The following is a 24,042-nucleotide window of genomic DNA, read 5'->3' on the forward strand; positions in this document are numbered from 1 at the left end:
ATACAGAGTGATCCAGCCCCTGAAATGAAAAGTAAGTTAAACAATGGGAGAAATCAATGGTAGACTAGAGGAGAGTCACTAAATTGAGCGGGACATTTTCTAAATTAAAAATGTGCACATTTTTTGCCCCAGTAAATGCCCGGTTGGGATAGAAAACCCAGAAGTTGGTTAAAGAAATCATGGGAACCTGGGGCAAGCAAGGCAGCAACCCCTAAGTAAGCGACAAAACAATAAATAGCAAAAGGAATGAGAGTCAGCACCTAAAACATATAATTAAGGACACTGGATGTAACACGTATGTTTTGTCTACCTCTTCCCTGTTCTTTTGGTAGAATAAAAGGAAGAAACTACCTTGAGTAAAGTACCTTGAGGGGCCAAGAATAGCTGAACATGGCGAACGCGGTTGAATGCAAAATAGGAGCATATAACCGAGGTAAAATTGCTTTGACTAAGGAAGTAGTGGTGTTGTGCATATTAGACAAACGATAAGAAGGTCTCGTTCGAATACAATCAGCTGTAAGACATCTTTTGCATTTATATGTTTTGAAAATAGGTAAACGCAGAAAGATAACACACAAGTACCAAGAATAAAGGAGCGTCCAGAGACAGTTACCTGGAAGGAGGATAATTAACAACTCACATAGGAGAACTAGGAGGTAAATAGTGTACCTCTTGAGGAGCATGGGTTATGAGAAACTAAATGTGTTAGTAATTCCCTCTGAAGAACAAGGGAATTACTGTTAGATACAAATAGGGTAGGTTACCAGACCATCCGTGCATGTTAGTGTTAAATGATGGAAAGAAGATTTTCTGTTTCATGGTAAATTATATACCTTAGATGTAGTAAAAAAAACTACATTGAAGTTTGGCTAATTAACTAAAACCATTCTTCATATACTTGCTTCTCGTAGATATCCTTTGGAGTTCTGGCCCAAATAAGAAATTGATGGGAGTGGAATATAAGAGCCTTGACTAAGAAGTGTAAAGAACACAAGAAGATTTAATGGTCAAGACATAACAGACTGTTGAAATACCGAAATAAACCCCTGAAGAATTTCCTGGAATTATGAAAATCTGTAGAGGAAAGAAACATGTTGGGTAGTGTGGATTGTAGAATGGTAGGATGTATGAATGACATAAGTGTGAATGAATAGAACGTTGTATTGGGGAATTTAGAGTACCCAGTCAGGATAAGTAAGAGTATAAGAGCAAACTGTAAATTGAAAAAGCTTGTCCTATGTTGAGGTATTAATTAACAGTGAATCTAGGTATCAGGCAACAGAGTGTTATGTTTGTTGTTTCTGCGGCCTATAGTGCCATAATTAGTGATAAATGTGCAATAACTGGTCTTAGAAAAAAGTGTAATATCTTGTAGTAGATATAATGATAAATGTATTTTTATTGATGTTTTTTTTTATGCAAAGTGAATAAATGGATATTTTTGATTAAAAAATAATTGTTGTAGAAAAGAGTATGCTGTAATCTAATGAGTTAAACAGCATATATGATTGGGTCAGAATAAGGTATTCAAGAAGCAAGGGACCCTTTAAGCATTAGTGCGGTATGTTAAGTCTCTTGACTCCTTGAGGGTTGTCTTAAAGAGGTCCATTTAAATATTTCCTCTAGTCTCTCAAAGTTTAGTATGCAGAAGAAAGCATCTTCCATCAATGTCATCAGGGTATGTGCCGGTGTGCTACATATTTTCCACGAAGCTGTTAGACAACACACTGCGACCCTAGAGGCTATGGGAGAGATATTAAATTCAAGGAGAATCATTTCATACGCTGTGTGCCTAGGAAACTGAAGCAAGCTTTATAACAAGGATCTTTCCAGTTTACCAAGTACCTACATCATAGATGGCGCCCACATATCAGTGCCTTGCAGTACCAATGAGGAGATCTTAGAATGATACAGATGTATCATGGAGCCAATCGAGTACCCACCACCCATCTGTGCAAAGGAACGAAGGGACCCCAAGGTGGCGTTGCTTTTGAGACTGATTTCCTCAAAGTGGGCAATGCTTCTTAGCCTACAGTTCAAATGCAGGCCTAGGTATTTATAAGATTGGACCACACTATGCGGTTTTCCATTAAGATACCAAGTCCTAGGTCTCTGTTTCCTTTTCCCTGCATCAAAAAACATTATCTTATTTTTGGCAATATTTATCACCAGGGAATTTTCCAAGCATGGTCTGCTAGTTTGTTGAACGTTGCCTAAAGTTCTGCTGGTGTCAGATCAAGGATTACAAGGTTGTCCGCGTATCCCAACCACTGGATTGGGACAGACCCAAGGTTGGGAGGGATAGCGGAACAAATTGCTTAGTGCCTCCCCCAGGTCTGACAGATATAGATTGAAATATACGGGGGCCAAAGTACAGCCCTGTTTCAGGCCCTTAGTTGTGAGTATCCAAGCCGTTGTACTACCATGGCTGTCCAACCTAATTTTAACCATAGTTAGGGAATATAGTTGGGTAGGCATTTTAAGTAGTCCCAGCATAGATCTACTTGCCAACTTACTCCACAACCTAATGTGATCTACTGTGTCAAATGCAGCGCTAAAATCAATGAACGCTGCATAGACTGGTAGTTTCCTGTTTTCCGCCTGCTGGATGATTAGTGGTTAGGGCAAGAATGTTGGTGTTCATGTTCAGTTTTTTCCAAAAAACCCATTTGGTTTAGGGGTACGATGATGAACCCCTCTACCCAGTCTTCAAGTTCTTTTAGTAATATCCGAGTGAATATTTTAGCTGGCACATCTAGCATTTTAGGGTCCTCAGGGCTTCCCTTTATTAACATAGGGACAATTATGCTAGATACCATCTGGAGCATCTCAATGCTATTAAACAGTTGGTGTAAAGCAAAGGACCAGAGGTCTGGGGCAGACTTTACTATGGAGCTACATTTCCCATTGGGGCCAGATGCTCTAGATGCCTTACTGTTCCTAATCAGCCTCATAAAATAAAAAAGGGTTTCAAAGTAAGTGAATTCATTTTTGCAGCTGAAAAGATGCAATCCATGCCCACAGTTGTGCTTGACCCGAGTCATCAGCTGTTGCTCCCCTAGTCTGGCAAAGTCTGTCACATCCACCTCTGCTCAAAACACAGGCCTTGATCTTCTGCACCTCCTGTTGACATCACATATATAGCAAAAACAGAATTCTCTCAAGTTGAATACACCACTTATTGAAACTATTGCACACAAGAGCCAATGAAATATAATGCATATGTATTGCATTATGCATGTCAAGCCAATAAAGATAAATAAAATGTTGAAAGTACAGTAAAATACACCAAAGTCTGCCCTCTCACCGAAATCTTTTTGAAAACATTGTATAGTTAAAGGCTGTTCCAAAATCTTTAAAATGTACTGAAATAAATGGCTGTATTTTGCAGGGTCCAAAGCTGTTACAAAGCTGTTACTATGTACTAACTGCACGTGTATCGTTTTCATGTGCAATGCCACTAGATTGACTGCATGTGCCAAGTTAATTTGTACTGAGACAAACAGGCCAATTCATGGAATAAATAGCGCGGCGCAAGTGGGCAAAAACGTGCGAATCGCAGTGGAATTGTGAAAATCGCAGTGCAATTGCGAAAATCGCACGAAAAGCAGCGCACATCGATTCATGGAAGGGCGTGCGCGAAAAAACCATCTGCTGTGCGCTAAAAAAGTGCACGGCGCACGTTGGCGCACAGGCCATCTAACGGCGTGCGCCAGGTCACAGCGAAAATCGCACAGGCCACAGCAAAAATCGCACATAGCGCGGCGCACGCTACAAAAGTAGGCGGAACACGGGGCGTAACACTCGGAATGGGGAACAACTTGCCAAAATGTGGGCGTCACGGGGGAAGTACAGGGTGCAAGTGCGCGGAACGCCCACACGCTCGCCTACAACACGTATTCATGGAATCGAATAGGGCAAAACAGCGCACAGTCAAACCAGCGCACAGGCACAAACACGACCGCCACAAGAAAGCAGGCGGTAGCGTCCCTGAGCCTGTAAAAAATGTGCGCCAAAAGATGCGCCAACAAATAGCATCTATATACAGCTATGATGAATGTCCAATACTGTGGCCCTCCAGGACAAATGACGTGCAAAGGGGTACCCACAAACACGGACACCCGCTGACTGAAAAATAACGTGTGCGTGTATTTCGGGGTGCGCGGGAAGTTTCACACGCGAATTGGCTGGGTACGTGGATTCCAGGGGTGCGCGTGAAGTCCAACACGCGATTTGGCTGTGTACGTGGATTTCAGGGGTGCGCGGGAAGTTCCACACGCGATTTGGCCGGGTATGTGGATTTCAGGGGTGCGCGTGAAGTCCAACACGCGATTTGGCTGTGTACATGGATTTCAGGGGTGCGCGGGAAGTTCCACACGCGATTTGGCTGGGTACGTGGATTCCATGGGTGCGCGGGAAGTTCCACACGCGATTTGGCTGAGTACGTGGATTACAGGGGTGCGAAGGAAGTTCCACACGCGATTTGGCTGGGTACGTGGATTTCAGGGGTGCGCGTGAAGTCCAACACGCGGTTTGGCTGTGTACGTGGATTTCAGGGGTGGCAGGGAAGTTCCACACGCGATTTGGCCGGGTATGTGTATTTCAGGGGTGCGCGGGAAGTTAAACACGCGATTTGGCTGTGTACGTGGATTTCAGGGGTGCGCGCGAAGTTCACACGTGATTTGGCTGGGTACGTGTTTTTCGGTGTTGCAGGGGAATGCTACACGTGATATGGCCATGTGGGTCCCCCCAGGTGTTCCCTCTACACCCTCCACGGCCCCTGCAGGCAGCCCACACCACAGGGTACTACCCTGCACCCCTGCTCATGTCCCACAGGCAACCCATCCACCATGGCCATGCCCACCAGCCAACCCACATGTCACCTTGCAGCACTGATCACCAACACATGTCTCCCACCACCCCCACCCCCCAGCCACCAGGGGCAGCCTCCACCAGGCACCCACTCATGTCCCCTATTACCCCCACCCCCCGCAGTGCAGGGGCACCCTCCACCAGGCACCCACTCATGTCTCCCACCACCCCCACCCCCCAGCAGTGCAGGGGCAGCCTCCACCAGGCCCCCACTCGTGTCCCCCTGCACCCCCACCCCCCAGCCACCAGGGGCAGCCTCCACCAGGCCCCCACTCATGTCCCCCTGCACCCCACCCCCCAGCCACCAGGGGCAGCCTCCACCAGGCCCCCACCCATGTCTACCACCACCCCCACCCCCCAGCAGTGCAGGGGCAGCCTCCACCAGGCCCCCAGCCATGTCTACCACCACCCCCAACCCCCAGCCACCAGGGGCAGCCTCCACCAGGCCCCCACTCATGTCCCCTATTACCCCCAACCCCCCCGCAGTGCAGGGGCAGCCTCCACCAGGCCCCCACCCATGTCTACCACCACCCCCACCCCCCAGCCACCAGGGGCAGCCTCCACCAGGCCCCCACTCATGTCCCCCTGCACCCCCACCCTCCAGCCACCAGGGGCAGCCTCCACCAGGCCCCCACCCATGTCTACCACCACCCCCACCCCCCAGCAGTGCAGGGGCAGCCTCCACCAGGCCCCCACCCATGTCTACCACCACCCCCACCCCCCAGCAGTGCAGGGGCAGCCTCCACCAGGCCCCCACCCATGTCTCCCACCACCCCCACCCCCCAGCCACCAGGGGCAGCCTCCACCAGGCCCCCACTCATGTCCCCCTGCATCCCCACCCCCCAGCGACCAGGGGCAGCCTCCACCAGGCCCCCACTCATGACCCCCTGCACCCCACCCCCCAGCCACCAGAGGCAGCCTCCACCAGGCCCCCACTCATGTCTACCACCACCCCCACCCCCCAGCAGTGCAGGGGCAGCCTCCACCAGGCCCCCACTCATGTCCCCCTGCACCCCCACCCCCCAGCCACCAGGGGCAGCCTCCACCAGGCCCCCACTCATGTCCCCCTGCACCCCCACCCCCCAGCCACGAGGGGCAGCCTCCACCAGGCCCCAACTCATGTCCCCCTGCACCCCCCCCCAGCCACCAGGGGCAGCCTCCACCAGGCCCCCACTCATGTCCCCCTGCACCCCCACCCCCCAGCAGTGCAGGGGCAGCCTCCACCAGGCCCCCACTCGTGTCTACCACCACCCCCACCCCCCAGCCACCAGGGGCAGCCTCCACCAGGCCCCCACTCATTTCTCCCACCACCCCCACCCCCCAGCAGTGCAGGGGCAGCCTCCACCAGGCCCCCACTCATGTCCCCTATTACCCCCACCCCCCCGCAGTGCAGGGGCACTCTCCACCAGGCACCCACTCATGTCTCCCACCACCCCCACCCCCCAGCACTGCAGGGCCAGCCTTCACCAGGCCCCCACTCATGTCCCCCTGCACCCCCAGCCACCAGGGGCAGCCTCCACCAGGCCCCCACTCATGTCTCCCACCAACCCCACCCCCCAGCAGTGCAGGGGCAGCCTCCACCAGGCCCCCACCCATGTCTACCACCACCCCCACCCCCCAGCAGTGCAGGGGCATCCTCCACCAGGCCCCCACCCATGTCTCCCACCACCCCCACCCCCCAGCCACCAGGGGCAGCCTCCATCAGGCCCCCACTCATGCCCCCCTGCACCCCCACCCCCCAGCCACCAGGGGCAGCCTCCACCAGGCCCTCACTCATGACCCCCAGCACCCCCACCCCCCAGCCACCAGGGGCAGCCTCCACCAGGCCCCCACTCATGTCTACCACCACCCCCACCCCCCAGCCACCAGGGGCAGCCTCCACCAGGCCCCCACTCATGTCTCCCACCACCCCCACCCCCCAGCAGTACAGGGGCAGCCTCCACCAGGCCCCCACTCATGTCCCCCTGCACCCCCACCCCCCAGCCACCAGGGGCAGCCTCCACCAGGCCCCCACTCATGTCCCCTTGCACCCCCACCCCCCAGCCACCAGGGGCAGCCTCCACCAGGCCCCCACTCATGTCCCCCTGCACCCCCACCCCCCAGCAGTGCATGGGCAGCCTCCAACAGGCCCCCACCCATGTCTCCCACCACCCCCACCTCCCAGCCGTGCATTTTGCCTGGGTACGTGTACTTCGTGGTGCGCGTGAAGTTCCACACGCGATTGTACGTGTACTTCGGGGTGCGTGTGAACTTCCACACGCGATTTGCCTGGGTACGTGTATTACTGTGGGTGCGCGTGAACTTCCACACGCGATTGGGCCTGTGAGAGTGGGTCACATGTATTCCAGGGGTGGGCGGGAATATTTACCCGCGACTGTGCCTGTGAGAGCGTGCTACGTGTATTCCTGGTGTGGGCGGGAAGATTCACACGTTCGCCTACGACGTGCCGAAAAAGTGTCCAATCCTGACACACGTACGCCAGCATGAAGCAGGCGTACGTCGACCCGCGCAGCATAAAAGTGCGCGAAAACCACAAACAAGCTCATATGCCAGGATGAATATACCATTCCTAGCAGCAGTGGCCGTGGGTTACCAAAGGAGGAGGAGGAGGATAGTGAGGGCCTGAATTTTCACTCCCAGAACCAGCCTTTTTGGGATGCCTGATGACCAGGTGTATGGGAGGTACAGGTTTCCCCCACACATGATACTTGACCTGGTCAGTGAGTGGGAGGATGACCTCACATCACCCACCCTGTGCTCCCAAGCACTCAGCCCCCTGGAGAAGGTCCTCAATGTACTGCACTTCTTGGCCACAGGATCATTTCAGCGGACAAGTGCCATAGTGGGTGGGGTGTCACAGGCCACACAGTCACGCTGCCTACACCAGGTCTTGAACATCATCACTGCACGGCCATCAGTTCGTAGGCACATATACCTGCCCAGGACACCTGCAGAAAGGCAGGCTGCCACCCTCGATTTCTACGGTGTGGCACAATTTCCAAAAGTGCTAGGTGCCTTTGACTGCACCCATGTGGCACTACGTCCCCCCAGGGCATCTGAGCACATCTATAGGAACCGCAAGCACTGGCATTCCATCAACGTGCAGGTAGTATGTAATGCTAAGGGAATCATCACCTCAGTATATGCCAACTATCCAGGGTCCACCCACGACAGCTTCATTTACCGAATGTCTACCCTAAGCCGGGACCTCGAAGCTGGGCGGCATGGTGATACATGGCTGCTTGGTGAGTATGAATGCCACTGCACATGCATGCATGTCAGATGCAGAGTAATGCCACTACCCCACTAATGATACCCATCACCTCCTCACCAGGGGACAGTGCCTACCCTCGGAGCACCCACATGATGACGCCAATTCGGAACCCCATCACGCCTCCAGAGGTAAGATACAACACAGCCCATATAGCAACCCGGGGCATAGTGGAGCGCACATTCGGAGTGCTCAAGTCACGCTTTCGCTCCCTTGACCGTTCTGGCGGGCAGCTGTTATATGCGCCCCCAGTAGTGTGCAGGATCATAGTGGCAGCATGTGTCCTGCACAATGTTGCAACACGCCGGGGCCTGGCCGTGGACATGGTGGTGCCCCCACATCCCCAAACACATGCACGCCCGCAGCGCATGGGAGGTGAGAGGGCACGGGGTGAGGCAGCCCGTACGCAGCTGGTGGCTAATTACTTCACATAGAAATCACACCCCAGTGGAGTGCACACAGGCCTGGCACATACCATCTGATTAGCAATGATGACTCGGCCTGACAATTAAGACGAACAAAGGGACTGTCAACTGTCAGAACCATAGCAGCCTGAGATTGTTCATGTGGAAGTGTCACAATGTGTGCATCCCTGCCTACACAAACACCACCAATGCAGTGTCATGAAAATACACTTCCATGCTCCATAAATGAATACCCACTTGCAAAATACTACATGAAAACAGTGCCATGTCACCCACCCCCTCCACGGCACGGCCACACAACACACCATGGCACGTCATGCAATGTGAGAGGAAAGAAATGAATCCCCACAACATGCCCCAAGTGTCAGCAGCTACAGTGTCCCTAATGGAAACCTGTCCACACATGAAATGCTCACAGTAATGCAGGACCTACAGCCCACATTACCAAATACTTACCAATAATATCAATCACCTACACAACCTCCAACCCACCTTAAACATGACATTACAGACTTAAAAATTAGCTAGCTTCACCACCTGATGATGGCAGCCCTCCGAACACTTGCAAGTATACAGTGTTGGCGCCACGCAAGAGTGTAGGTGCACTGCTTACAACATGGACTCCAGTTCCAAGGTGAACCGCATTGTGAAGACATGAGGAATGGACCTGCAAATATGGAGGATGAGATGGATGCAGAGGCACATATGAATACACCATGCAGTGTACAATACAAAAACAATATGCACTATGAATGTATACACAGTATTGACTACAGACTGCCCACACAGCTCATGGGAGTCCAATTTCACCACGTACGTCAATGTCACTTGGGCACACCCTTAGCAAGACCATGGAAACGGGAAGCAGGAGGGGTGTGTGTGACAAAAACCCAAGCATCTGAACCAAATCCATGACAAGCCTGCATGTGCCCAGCCACAATGCAGCGTATGCCCACGGGAGCCACACAAGGCAACACACTGTCTCAACAAAAAAAAAAAAAAATGAAAAAAATAAATAAATAAATAAATAAAAATGGCCATTAATGGGCCCGGGGGGGTTGTGGAGGACACCCAGGAGGTCCGAGGACAGGGTGCACACCAAAACCCACCTGTGTGGATCTTGCGAAAAAAAAAACACCTCCATGGGCTCATGGCCCACACGGCTACCCTATTGTGGGAGTATCACTGCTGTCGCTATTCTCACCCTGTGCAGCTGCATCCGGAGGTGGTGGCACTATGGGAGGCAGCCCACGCAAGGCCCTAGTCTGTTCCTCCATGGCTGCAAGCATGCGGGTGTGGTAGGTCTCGTTCTGGAGGATGAGTGTGCGGAGGTCCCCATGCAACAACTCACGGGATGCCCGGACCTCCGCCCTAGTTGCCTGCATCTCAGCTGAGAGCGTACGGGTGAGACGCTCCAGCTGCTGTTCTGTCCTTCGGTCTGTTGAAGCCTCAAGCTCAACAAGAGTCGTCCTGAGGTGAAGGAGTTCCAGCCTCAGGGCTTCCCTGTGGCCCTGGGACTCTATGGAGATGGCTTCCTGCAGAGTCGCCAGTGCCGCCCGCCTGTCCCTGTTGGACGCCAACATGTCCTCCCTGTGTGACTGGCAGATGGAGTCGGTTGCCTGCTGTAGTCGCTCCATCAGCCTCTCGGGGGGGACAATGGAAGTGGCCACCCTATCCATGGCCTGAGCCATCATCTCTGATGATGCTGCCTGTTGGGTTGCCATACCATAAATGGATTGCTCCCATGCGGTATTGCCAGGTGGCGTATGGCCACCACGTCGGCGGGCACCACACCTGTCTGGGGCAAGGCGAACGGCGCCTTGCTGTGCCGGCACTGCCTGAGGCTGCAGGACTGCATTCCCCCTCTGATCTGCTGGCCCAGGAACAGGATCAGATGTCGCGGAGTGTGACCCTGCATCCGTAACCACCAAAGGCGTACCTGCCAACACTGACATCCCCATTGAGGGTTCTAACCCTGGTGCAGGTGGGTCGGACAGAACAGAATCCCTCCCAGGAACACTCACCTGCAACGGCACGTAGGTCTCATCATCCGAATCAACACCTGAGTACAGCTCGGGGGAGGTGCAGCCAGAGACACCCCTTGAGAGCACGACCTGCAGCAGTTGTGGGTTCTCACCCACCACCACACCACGTCCCTCACTGGTGGTCGGTCGGCCCTCAGACCCCCCCTGGGTCTGCACCATCTCCACAACCCCAGCAGTATCAGGTGTGTCTTCCCCTGCAAAGACATAAAAGGAAACAAATGGAAACAGGCATTAGCACCATGGCACACAATGAGGGCTGAGAGGCTACAGAAACAGTACTTTATTGACACATGTCCCACATGACTAAAACACTCCCATGCATGCACCGTCACTGCGTGTGATGGGGAGGCAGATGCCACACATTGATGACACCAAGATGGAAGATGAACACATTTGCTGCATGCTGCCTAGCAGTGCCATCACACATTGGCCAGTGATTGGCAGGTCAAATACACATGCCATCACACAGATGGCATGTACCCTAGCCATGAAGTGAAGAGGGAGAGGAGGTCACCAATTGTTCATTCAGTCCAGTTTGTTCATATGATTGAAAATTTTCATTGTAATGGTTATAATGTTTAACATGCAGCTGCCAGTCAAAAATGGTCCTATAGCACAGGGACATGTCCAAACTAATCATGTCCATGAAACAGAGCCAGTCCACTGTACCATAGCCATGTCAGACATGTGACAATAGGACTGAGAAATCCTGAGTAAAAGTGGTGGTATGCAAACAATCTGCCTGAATAAGCAGAGGTAAATAAGCAACAGTGTAGTGGCAAGATGACACTCCAAGGGCAACTGGCGTGGTGTTGGGCTGGATGTCTAATGTTGGCCGAAGGGATGCTGCTATACCCAAATGCTGGTGCAAAGAATGTTTTGGAAGAGGCACATGGGTGAGCCGAACCACTCCGGCACACACACCCTCCCCTGGCACCCAAACAGAAGCCCTCCCGCACACAACATGCACATGGATGACACACACATGCATGTGCACTCACCTGACAATGCCTCGTAATCTGCCACTACTCCCACACCTTGGATCTGTTCCTCCGTGACGTAGGTCCCAGCAACCTGCTCATGTGGAGTGAGTTCTATGTCGTCTGCTGGAGACCCACCTCCAGTCACTAGAGTTGCGGCATGACTTGAGGCCAGCTTATTCTTTGCCCTGCGCTTCAGGTCATTCCAGCGTTTGTAGCAATCATTAGCTGTGCGCCTCATGATTCCAAGGGCACTTATGATGTCCGCAATGGTCTGCCAGTGTGCCTGACGTTGTGCAGGTGTGGTCTTGGATCCTGCAACAATCACCATTTCGCGGTCATGTGCGGACACATACTCTACAAGTGCATTCAGTTCGGCCTCATTGAAGCTGGGCTTCCTTGACGGGCCGGACTGTGTAGCCGTGTCTGGGGCATCAGCCTCTACTGGACGAGCACTCTTCCTCTTCCGCTTGGAAGGTGATGGGGATCCGGAGTGTCCTGCGCCGCTCTGGACACTAGGGGCAGGAGCGTGGGATTGCACACTCAGCATGGGAGTTGGTGCAGGCATTATCTCAAGTGTGATGGTGTCAGGGGGAATGTCAGCATGATGGACTTGGACCGACACTGTCCTGGCTGGGTGTGTGAGAGGTGGGGTGGATGGAGCCGCAGCTGCCCCTGCAGCCTCCCCAGCCTGCCTACGCGGGGCAGCAGATGACCTAGCTGCCCCTGATCCACGTGGCCTGATGACACCAACGTTCACCGGCGCACGTGGCCTAGACCTGCTGACCTGGAAGTCAGCCATGGAGTCACCCTGTGCCAGGTCTGGTTCCACAGTGGGCTGGTCCAACAAGGGCTGAGCATGGATGGTGTCAGCCACGGTAACCTCAACCAGGGGGGGGGGCATGGGTGTCCCTGACTGCTCCTCCACACATGGGGGTCTAGGGGCACCCTGCAAATCACGGCCACGTCCCCTACCGGATCCACCACGGCCACCACTTGGGGCTCGGCCACCTTTGCCACCCTTACGGCTTGTTCGCCTCCCAGCCATGGCACTGATGTTATTGTGCGTATGGGAGTTGATGTGAACTATTGTCCTGGGCAATTGGGGGTCAAAGGGCTTGGGTACCAGATGATAATCGTACCCTAGTGCTCTAGCAAGGCTGTATGTCACCCCTGGGGAAAGATGACGGGTCACGCAACGCACAGGCAGCCCAAAAAAGGGAAGTAAGGTGCACGCAACCCCTCCTAGACCACGTGTGTGGAAAAAAAAACCTGCACTACGCTGTGGCACCCAGGAACACAAGAATGAACGTATGCATGTGACACGCAGCCTAGAATGACCTCTGAAGGGGTACGCGACACACGGGGCAAGCAGAGATGTTAGATACGTGCGCGACTCACCGTCTGCCAGGAACAAAAGCGTGAAAAATATGCGCGTGTGCGCGTTGACAAAACCCCCGCCAAAAGAAGAATTGTACGCTGTCTGAGGAGACAGGACAACAGTAGTAGGGGAGCTGTTTGAGGAAACAGGCCCAGGGAAAAGAGGAAAAGAGAAAAAACTGTCAGAGGTAACAGGGAGTACGAACTGGAAACGCTGTGAAGTAAATCGCGTGTGAACCGACAAGAAGTACAGATTTCACCCACTCGCTCTCCACGAAAAGCACGTACAAGGAAATGGCGTCCTACACGTACCTTTTATACACACGTCACAGACGCGCATACGCGATGAGGCCATGTCCACCAATTACACGCTTTGACACTCGGACGTGTATCTCTTCATTTTTACACGCACCATTCTCTACGGCCATGCGCGTGACGTCACAGCTGCGCATGGTGGCCTTTGGGCCAATGAAATGAAACTGCACGTCCGAGTGTCATCGGGTGTAATCGGAGGGAAGTGAGCGTACACGCGATTGGCCTGGGTACGTGTATTTCTGGGGTGCGCAGGAAGTTCCACACGCGATTGGTGGAAATCCACGTGTGCTCTGTCATCACGTGTAATGAGGGAAACACCGGCGCGCCTCACATCACAGACGCGCTCGCGCGCTAAGGGCCTTTGGTCCAATGAAATCGCATATGCATGCTGACGTGCATACGCGCTAAGGGCCTTTCCTCGATTTACACGCAGACATGCAGGATTTTCACGTGCCAAATCACTCCGTATCAAGCTGGCCACGCATAAGCACACGGATGACCACGCTCCTGCCCAAAAGGCCGAATTACTGCCCCCCAGGACCCCGAGCAGCCTCCCATGAGCCATCTGCTGCTGCCTGCCTACCTGCATGCCTGCTGCCACCGTGCCCTGCCATTTGGTGCCTGCACATCAGCCATCTGCAGGGGTCCATTTGCTGTGTCCACCCCTGCTGGAACAGAGTACTCCCGACTGGGATACCATCGCTCCACAGCCCAGCCCCAGGACCCAGTTGCCCACCCACTCCTGCCTCTCGGGTTGCCATGTCGGGCACTGCTACATCTGGCACCACTGGCAACCCCCGGCCAGAGAGGCAGAGGGGCACCAGCTTCAGTGCCACCGAAGTTGGTGTCCTGGTGGAGCAAGTCCTGGGGCAGTATGATGCCCTCTTCGGAAGTAAGCGCGCCAACAAGGAAGGACGGACTCGGATCTGGATGGACATCGTGACTGCCATCAAAGCGGAGGGGGTGGCAGTCCGCGACTACCAACATGTCAAGAAGCGCTGGGATGACTGCAGGTCCAGGACCCTCTTAAAGGCCCGGTGCCTCGTGGAGGGGGGCCGGGGCCGCATGAGTACCATCCAGATGAGGGTCCTGGAACGCGTAGGCCCAGCGCTCCACTGCCAGATCCTTGAGAGGCAGACCCGTCTGGAGTTGAGCGGTAAGTGGCCAAGCATTGCTGTGTGAGACAGGGCATGTCGCAGTGTGCTGGTTGTCTGATACCTGCCTGTATGTGTGACATAGCCCATGTATGCATGTGTGTGTGCAGGGACGTCATGCATGTGAGACCAGTAATGTGTGAACCACACGGTTGGTGCATGTGTTCAATTGCAACATGGGTTGCCCTATGCGGAATGGCCACATGAAAGCATGCCAGTCTCTGTTCCTGGACATGGGTGAGGGATGGGTGCTGATGCCATGTACATATATGCTGTCCATGTCTGTGTGTCTGACCAGCGTGTCTGTGACTTGTGAATGCCTGGGATGCATGACACATGTCTGTGGCAATGTTCCGGTTCACTGATGCAGCCTAGTCATCCTTGTATCCACTGTGTCTGTGGTGTACGAGGCCAGATGGATGAAACTAGGGTGAAGTGTGTGCATGTGATAGGCATGGCACATGATGCATGTGAGTTCCAAAACAACAGTGTATGTTTGAAGAATAACTTGGACATGTAGCTAATGTCCATAGCATGCGCCATGCCTGTTACTGCATGTGTTTTACCTGCACTGAGCCATGTGTTGTGGAGGGACATGATGGAAGTGATCTTTGACAGTGCCACTCATCTGCTATTGCTTCCTGTCTAGGGGACCATTGTACAGTACTCTGATGCTTGTGTTCTATGTCTCCCTCTACACAGCGCCACGTGAAGAAGAGGGCAGAGATGGCTCTGTGGAGCAAAGCGGCGGGGATGCCCCCACGGCTGCAGCGGAAGGGGTGGGTGAGCCCCCACAGGGACTTGCAATGGCGGAAGACGGGGTGGAGCCATCCAGGTTGGTAGTTTCCACAGAGGAGGAGGAGGCCGCTACTGAGGCGCACATGGGGCCTGGTGGGGGCGTCCCTGCTGGTGCAAGTGTTGCAGTCCAGGGGCAGGAGGCAGCACAGGTCGCCGTGGAGGGGCCTGTGCATGTCACTGTCCCTGACACTGTGACTGCACCACCATGCACCAGCAGGGATGCCCCATCCCAGGCCCGTCCGCAGGTAGGGGGATGTCCATGTCATCTGACTCCCCTCCACCTGCGTACGAGGGGACCCCTGGCCGTATGGAGAAGGTCGTGATTGGTGTTGCGTTGCGCACAGGTGCAATTCGTGATGAGGTGCGTGCTTCCCGGGAGGAGCATGCACGTCATCACGGAGAGCACCGTGCCGACGTGGCCCAGTTGGGAACGGTTTCCTCGGTGGGGATCCCATCCCTGCCACAGTCGGGAGTCGGAGGTCCAGCAGGGGTGGACACACCAGCAACTGGACCCCAGCAGATGGAGGATGTGACGGCATCATCGGGCAGGGCACGTGCACGACGGCGTCGGTGTATACGATCAGCCTGGATGCCGTCGTGCTGGCACAGGCAGTTGCGTCGGAGGCAGCGGCAGGCTCGACGTGGGAGGCATCATGGCTCGGGGCCATCGACATCAGGGGTGCAGGCATCGGCCGGAGGGCAGGAGAACCCTGGAATGGGAGTGGCTTCCGTGTGGGAGCGGTTGGGCCAGCGGATAGGTGCGGAGCGGCAGCGGGCAGAGGAGGAACGGCTCACAATGGTCAGGGCGGAGAACTCCATGCGGAGGGCGCTGAGGCGGGCTGAGTGCCTCGAGGGTCTTCGCAGGGAGTTGGAGCTGGACACTGCTTTATCCCTGCGAGACCTCGGGGCCAGGGAACATGCCCGCCTCCAAGCCATTGAACAGGAGTTCGATGATGCCCTGGCCCATGACAACATCCAGTGAGCCGTTGGACTAGCCCGCTGCCCATGTAAATAGTTACGTAGTTAGTGTTAGGTTTCCTTTGTTTTTGCTTTTTCTTTGGATCTTTTGGACAATGGGCCACATTTTTGTATATAGTTATTTTTAATTAGGTAGTGTTGTTAGATAGGTTTCATTTCTTTTGTTGGGATCATGGACCCTGGCTTGTTCACCTGTACATAATTATCTGTTGGATTTTCGTTTCTTTTTACCATTTACCCATGGAGCAATGGCTTTCTATTATGATTTCACATTGGATTTTCTTTTCTGGACTGTGACTTTGGACACCATTCCTTTGGATTCTGATTTTTGGTTTAGCATTTTTTCATGGACATGCTTCTTTTTACTTTTTTTAAATTCACATTTCTGTTACTTTATTTTTGATTCAATTCTTGTTTTCTTTAATACATATTTTTAGATCAAACTTCAATGTGTAGTATCATTTCATTGGTTTCATGCATATCATGATACGGGTTTGGAGATTCACTGACACCCATTGGGTGTATGTGAGGGACATGTGTTTGTTTCCAAACTTGCAATTGCAGTTCTATCATGTTATTTCCATTTCTGAGTGGGTGGATGCAATACTCTGGTGGGTGTTTTGCATTTGGAGGCTGACCATGGGGACCGGGGATCTAGATTGTGATGACATGTGGGCAGGGGTACATGAGTTGGACATGAGTGGGGGCCTGCTGGCAGGTGCCCCACGGTGCTGGGGGGTGGGGGTGCAGGGGAACATGAGTTGGACATGAGTGGGGGCCTGCTGGCAGGTGCCCCACGGTGCTGGGGGGTGGGGGTGCAGGGGAAGATGAGTTGGACATGAGTGGGGGCCTGCTGGCAGGTGCCCCACGGTGTTGGGGGGTGGGGGTAATAGGGGACATGAGTGGGGGCCTGTTGGAGGCTGCCCCTGCACTGCTGGTGGGTGGGGGTAATAGGGGACATGAGTGGGGGCCTGTTGGAGGCTGCCCCTGCACTGCTGGGGGGTGGGGGTGGTGGGAGACATGAGTGGGGGCCTGGTGGAGGCTGCCCCTGGTGGCTGGGGGGTGAGGGTGGTGGTAGATATGAGTGGGGGCCTGGTGGAATCTGCCCCTGGTGGCTGGGGGGTGGGGGTGGTGGTAGACATGGGTGGGGGCCTGGTGGAGGCTGCCCCTGCACTGCTGGGGGGTGGGGGTGGTGGGAGACATGAGTGGGGGCCTGATGGTATCTGCCCCTGGTGGCTGGGGGGTGGGGGTGGTGGTAGACATGGGTGGGGGCCTGGTGGAGGCTACCCCTGCACTGCTGGGTGGTGGGGGTAATAGGGGACATGAGTGGGGGCCTGTTGGAGGCTGCCCCTGCACTGCTGGGGGTGGGGGTAATAGGGGACATGAGTGGGGGCCTGTTGGAGGCTGCCCCTGCACTGCTGGTGGGTGGGGGTAATAGGGGACATGAGTGGGGGCCTGTTGGAGGCTGCCCCTGCACTGCTGGGGGGTGGGGGTGGTGGGAGACATGAGTGGGGGCCTGGTGGAGGCTGCCCCTGGTGGCTGGGGGGTGGGGGTGGTGGGAGACATGAGTGGGGGCCTGGTGGAGGCTGCCCCTGGTGGCTGGGGGGTGGGGGTGGTGGGAGACATGGGTGGGGGCCTGGTGGAGGCTGCCCCTGCACTGCTGGTGGGTGGGGGTAATAGGGGACATGAGTGGGGGCCTTTTGGAGGCTGCCCCTGCTCTGCTGGGGGTGGGGGTGGTGGTGGACATGAGTGGGGGCCTGGTGGAATCTGTCCCTGGTGGCTGGGGGGTCGGGGTGGTGGTAGACATGGGTGGGGGCCTGGTGGAGGCTGCCCCTGCACTGCTGGGGGGTGGGGGTGGTGGGAGACATGAGTGGGGGCCTGGTGGAGGCTGCCCCTGGTGGCTGGGGGGTGGGAGTGGTGGGAGACATGAGTGGGGGCCTGTTGGAGGCTGCCCCTGCACTGCTGGCGGTTGGGGGTGGTGGGAGACATGAGTGGGGGCCTGGTGGAGGCTGCCCCTGCACTGCTGGGGGGTGGGGGTGGTGGGAGACATGAGTGGGGCCTGATGGTGTCTGCCCCTGGTGTCTGGGGGGTGGGGGTGGTGGGAGACATGGGTGGGGGCCTGGTGGAGGCTGCCCCTGGTGGCTGGGGGGTGGGGGTGGTGGTAGACATGAGTGGGGGCCTGGTGGAATTTGCCCCTGGTGGCTGGGGGGTGGGGGTGGTGGTAGACATGGGTGGGGGCCTGGTGGAGGCTGCCCCTGCACTGCTGGGGGGTGGGGGTGGTGGGAGACATGAGTGGGGGCCTGATGGTATCTGCCCCTGGTGGCTGGGGGGTGGGGGTGGTGGTAGACATGGGTGGGGGCCTGGTGGAGGCTGCCCCTGCACTTCTGGGGGGTGGGGGTAATAGGGGACATGAGTGGGGGCCTGTTGGAGGCTGCCCAAGCACTGCTGGGGTGTGGGGGTAATAGGGGACATGAGTGGGGGACTGTTGGAGGCTGCCCCTGCACTGCTGGTGGGTGGGGGTAATAGGGGACATGAGTGGGGGCCTGTTGGAGGCTGCCCCTGCACTGCTGGGGGGTGGGGGTGGTGGGAGACATGAGTGGGGGCCTGGTGGAGGCTGCCCCTGGTGGCTGGGGGGTGGGGGTGGTGGGAGACATGAGTGGGGGCCTGGTAGAGGCTGCCCCTGGTGGCTGGGGGGTGGGGGTGGTGGGAGACATGAGTGGGGGCCTGGTGGAGGCTGCCCCTGCACTGCTGGGGGGTGGGGGTGGTGGGAGACATGAGTGGGGGCCTGGTGGAGGCTGCCCCTGCACTGCTGGGGGGTGGGGGTGGTGGGAGACATGATCGGGGGCCTGATGGTATCTGCCCCTGGTGGCTGGGGGGTGGGGGTGGTGGGAGACATGAGTGGGGGCCTGGTGGAGGCTGCTCCTGGTGGCTGGGGGGTGGGGTGGTGGTAGACATGAGTGGGGGCCTGGTGGAATCTGCCCCTGGTGGCTGGGGGGTGGGGGTGGTGGTAGACATGGGTGGGGGCCTGGTGGAGGCTGCCCCTGCACTGCTGGGGGGTGGGGGTGGTGGGAGACATGAGTGGGGGCCTGGTGGAGGCTGCCCCTGGTGGCTGGGGGGTGGGGGTGGTGGTAGACATGAGTGGGGGCCTGGTGGAATCTGCCCCTGGTGGCTGGGGGTGGCGGTGGTGGTGGACATGGGTGGGGGCCTGGTGGAATCTGCCCCTGGTGGCCGGGGGGTGGGGGTGGTGGTGGACATGGGTGGGGGCCTGGTGGTGGCTGCCCCTGCACTGCTGGGGGGTGGGGGTGGTGAGAGACATGCATTGTTGATCAGTAGTGCAAGGTGACATGTGGGTTGGCTGGGGGGCATGCCCATGGTGGATGGGCTGCGTGCGGGACATGAGCAGGGGTGCAGGGTAGTCCCCCGTGGTGTGGGCTGCCTGCAGGGGCCGTGGAGGTTGTAGAGCGAACACCTGGGCGGACCCACACGGCCAATTCACGTGTAGTACTCCCCAGATCCCCTGAAATACACGTAACCTGCTGAAATCGCGTGTGGAACTTCCTGCGCACCCCTGAAATACACGTAGCCTGCTCGCACGGGGACAATCGCGTGTGGAACTTCCCACGCACCCCTGAAATACACGTACCCTGCTCGCACGGGGCCAATCGCGTGTGGTACTTCCCTCGCTCCCCTGAAATACACGTACCCTGCTGTAATCGCGTGTGGAACTTCCCGCGCACCCCTGGAATACACGTACCCTGCTCGCACGGGGCCAATCGCGTGTGGAACTTCCCGCGCACCCATGAAATACACATGCCCTGCTGAAATCGCGTGTGGAACTTCCCGCACACCCCTGGAATACACGTACCCTGCTCGCACGGGGCCAATCGCGTGTGGAACTTCCCGCGCACCCCTGAAATACACATACCCTGCTGAAATCGCGTGTGGAACTTTCCGCGCACCCTGAAATACACGTACCCTGCTGGAATCGCGTGTGATACTTCCCACGAACCCCTGTTATACATGTTCCCCGCTTGGCGTTTGCTGTTTGCCAGCCCTGTGTACTGGTCCAGGGTTAGCGCAGCCCTTTGCGATTATTTGGGGATTTTGAAGGCTTTTCCTTGCGCGAGGGCGTTCTTGGGGGCGTAACTGGCGCTGCTGCAGGGTCGCTGCGCCACGCTGCGCCACGGCTGGTTTTGGATGCGAAAATCCATGAATACGCTGTGCGCGGAAATCGATTTTAGCGCACGCGGCTGGCGCAGACATTCGCACGGGCATGCTGTGCGCCAGTCGCGTGCGCCACTTTTGTGCGATTTTCTATGAATTACCCTGAAAATATTGTTTGGCTTGACGCAGTCAGTGCCCTCTCCCCCAGAGAGTAGAGAGGATCAGTAGCCAAATGGTTACACCATGTTTTTGGGCTTAAATGGAAGTTGTTTGTGTATGAGATTTGTGGAATTTGAAACCTTAATAAATTACATGAATATTATGAATGTTCACAACACTAATTATTTTTCTACATCAAGATGTACTTTAACTGACTGAGCTTTCCCGAAATCTTAGAAATACAGAAACTCATTTTCCCCAATGAAGGTTTGAAGTAGCTGTTAGTGATTCAATGCAGCCTTTTGGTCTCAACCTATGTAAACACAACGTTGTTTATTTAATCAGGACTTGTGTTAACATTTGACACTAAAGTAGGAAAAGGCCTGCATACAGTTATGCCCGATTAAATAGCTTGCACCATATGGTGTGCAATTATTGAAACAATGTATTCTGCAATAGCTGTGCATTTCACTGCAACTAGATGTGTAAAATAAAACAAACACAGATTTCAGGAACATACGTGTATGTGAAGGTCATTCCCCCAAGATTTCCTGTTTTGGGATGTTGTAAGGAATCTTCAAGGACAGATTGTGATTTTTGTCTTTTCCCCTACATGTATTGAGGCCTACCTCTTATTTCTGATTGCATTATTTAAAAAGAGAACACTATTAACACTATTAAAAATAAATGTGGGGTTGAGTGTATGAGTGTTTGAGTGGATTGTTGGGCCTGGATTCATTCATGTGTGTAGGGCCATTTACATTATCTTATATTTTTTTTATATTGATGAGTGTTGCGGAGGGAATTACGATTAGAGGCAGCAATTCTTAGTTGAAATGTACTTATTATTTATTATTTATTCTTTAAAATGTGTATGATGACAGGCATTGGCGCCTTGTTTTTGTTCTGAATAAATAGTTTATTTTGAAAAAAGGAGTTGTTATGACTTGACTGCAGAGGAGCAAACTATTGAAAATGTGTTGTGGGACCCATTTAGGGGAAATATTTACAGTTGTCTGCCCCCTGCCCCACTTTCCTTTCTATATGAATGCCTCCCAAGACTTTGAGGGAACAACCCAACATTCTCTTCTGAGGAATATCCCTTCAGATTTTCAAAATGTACTTTCGTATAAAGAAGGAAAATCAAAAATAGTGTTTTTATATATTTAAATTGGAAATATATATTTTTTTCTAGGCCAAGACATGATTCTTGCAATTCATAAAATAAACAAATGAAATTCTATTTTTACAATATATACATTGTATTACACTAAAGAAATTACAGAAAATACAAAAAACATTTTTTTAAACAGTGTTGGTCAAATCTCATCTCTTTTACAGAAGACGTCTTCTTCAACAGAATTGTAGTTAAGATGAAAAGAGTTTCTGGACTTCAAGTCCTCTGAAGAATGTTCATCAGCAGAAGACACCCTTCCTTCCTTTAACTTAAACATAAAATCAATAACTAACTGAATCCAGCAGTGCCTTAAATATTCTGCCGTTACTGTCAAAATTACCTAACTCAAAGATGCAGTCTGGATATATCAATTCTATTCTCGTGATCCCTTCACATTGTTTCGTTAGGCTCTGAAAAGCAAAAATATCAAAAATTCCCTAAGTGTACTATTCTTCACTACATAGCTACCAATTAGACAATTAGTTTACTCAGCGTCTTATGGAAAGAACCAAGGGAAGTACCGAAGGGACTGAATCTTTGAGTTAGGTAACTTTTAATGAGCAAGCCTGATCAATACAAAAGTCTTCATACCCTTTGCTGTCTGTAACATCATGTATGAACATTCTCCCTTAGCTGCCTTTTCATCACAATTCGTGGGTACACCAAATGTTCATCCTTTACAAAGTTAAAACCGGAAGAGTAACATAGAATCGAGTTTAACCATGGAATCACATGTACCTACCATCATAAAGATTACATTACCAATCAATATGCAGCCACTACTGTTCTATGACAAACTGTCCACAACCGCACAGTAATGAAAGCTAATCAGGGTTACTAATAAGTCTAACTTGTGAGACAATCAAATAAATGAACCATTCAATTGCAAATACATGTAAAATACCTTTTCTACATTGTCATATGCCAGCCTTTCCTCAGAGTCTCTGTATCTGTATTAGTGGCAAGTCCTTAGTTCTCAATTGTACCATTTTTCAGATCTCTTAGCAATTTTCTAGTGGGGTCTTATTTCCACCACTCCTCTTTCCTCCTTGCTTCTCATGTATGGATTACTTGGATTGCTTGACATTACAGGAACATGACATTTAATTTGTCTGTATACCACTGTTGCCAAAATTGAGGCTTTGGGGTTTCCTTCTTCCCACTTCATATGCTTTCAGGATTCTCAAGAACTCCCAGGTTCAAGTGCTCTCAGCATCCTCAGTGGCTCTCATGCTCAACTGCTCCCAGAGTTCTTAGCACCTCTCAAGTGTAAGTGCTTGCAAGTATCTAAGAACCTATCAGTCTTAAGTGCTCTAGTGTTTATCAGCACCTCTTAAGTTCACATGCTCTCAAGATTCTCAGCACAACTCAGTTTCAAGTGCTATTTCGGTTCCTAGAACATCTCAGCATCAAGTGCTCTCAGTGTTCTCAGATCCACTGAGCTTCAAGTGTTCTCAGTGTTCACAGCACTGCTCAGGTTTTAATGCACTCATGGTTCTTAACATCCATTCTGTTCAAGTGAACTCTGGGTTTTTAGTACCTTTCTGGCTCAAGTGCTCTTTGGTTTTGCAGCAGCTCTCCGAGTCATATGTCCACGGGCTATTCAGCACCTCTCACATTCAAGAGCTCTTGTTTTGATCAACATATTTTAGGTCAACGAGCTGTCATGGTTCACAGTACCGCAGAGGTCTTAAATTTGGTCAGCATTTTTTAAGTTCCAGTGTTACCAGTGTTCTCAACACCCCCGAGTTTCATGGGCTCTCAGTGGTTTCAGAAACTTTCAGGTTCAAGTACTCAAGGTACTCAAGGTTTTCGAGAGTGTTCTACAGCACCACTCAGGTAAAACGAATCTCAGTGTTCTCAGGACTTCACATGTTCACATTCTCTCATGTCCCTCATCACCTCTTTGGTACAAGTGCTCTTGGGGTCCTCAAAACATTCCCATCGTAGATATGGTGTACTACAGGATCTCACATTTTAGGTCAAAGTGCTCTTGTAGTTCTCAACGTCTCTCAGGTAAGTGATCTCAGGTTTCTCAGCATCTTTTAGGTCCAAGTGATCTCAGGGTACTCAACACCCCACAGGTTCAAGTGCTTTCACAGTGCTTAACATTGCTCATGTTCATGTGCGCTCAAAGTTATGAGCACTTCCTGGGGTCAAGAGCCCTCATGGTTGTTAGGACCTTACTGTTCAAGTACTCACATATTTCTGAGAATATTTTAGGTTTATGTACTTTTAGGGTTCTCAGAATCTCACAGGTTCAAGTGCTATCATAGTCCCGAATACCTTTCAGGTCCAAATGCTTTCTGAGTAATCAGTTCCTC

Source organism: Ambystoma mexicanum, chromosome 10 (genome assembly GCF_040938575.1).
Source record: "Ambystoma mexicanum isolate Mex_15411 chromosome 10, UKY_AmexF1_1, whole genome shotgun sequence".
Taxonomy (NCBI): domain Eukaryota; kingdom Metazoa; phylum Chordata; class Amphibia; order Caudata; family Ambystomatidae; genus Ambystoma; species Ambystoma mexicanum.